Consider the following 726-nt stretch of genomic DNA (forward strand, 5'->3'; position numbering starts at 1 on the left):
AAGTTTATGAGATGCATTATTTGAATGCTTGGCCGAAGAGATGTGTCTTTAATCTAGATTTAAGCAGAGAGAGTGTGTCTGAACCCCGAACGGTATCAGGAAGGCTATTGCAGAGTTTGGGAGCCAAATGCTAAAAAGCTCTACCTCCTTTCCTCCTTTAGGATATCCTAGGTACTACCAAAAGTCCAGAATTTTGCGACCTTAGGGAGCGTGATGGATTGTAGCGTGGTAGCGTGGTAGTTAGGTACGCAGGAGCTAACCCATTAAGGGCCTTATAGGCAAGTAATAATATTTTGTAACTGATACAGAACTTAACAGGTAGCCAGTGCAGAGACTGTAAAATTGGGGTAATATGATCATATTTTCTTGACCTGGTAAGGACTCTAGCCACTGCATTTTGGACTACCTGTAGCTTGTTTACTGAAGATGCAGGACAACCACCTAGCAGTGCATTACAATAGTCCAGTCTAGAGATCATGAATGCATGAACTAGCTTTTCTGATTCAGAAACAGGTATCATGTTTCGTAAATGGCAATGTTTCTAAGATGGAAGAATGCCGTTTTTGTAACATGGGAAATATGATTTTCAAAAGACAAGTTGCTATCTAATATAAAACCCTGATTTTTGACTGGAGAGGAAGTAACAGTACATCCGTCTAGTTGCAAATTGTAATCCAAGAGATTCTGTGTACTGTCTTTTGGTCCAATAAGTAATACCTCTGTCTT

This window comes from Sinocyclocheilus grahami, unplaced genomic scaffold (assembly GCF_001515645.1).
Source record: "Sinocyclocheilus grahami isolate Dianchi unplaced genomic scaffold, SAMN03320097.WGS_v1.1 scaffold230.1, whole genome shotgun sequence".
Classification (NCBI taxonomy): Eukaryota; Metazoa; Chordata; class Actinopteri; order Cypriniformes; family Cyprinidae; genus Sinocyclocheilus; species Sinocyclocheilus grahami.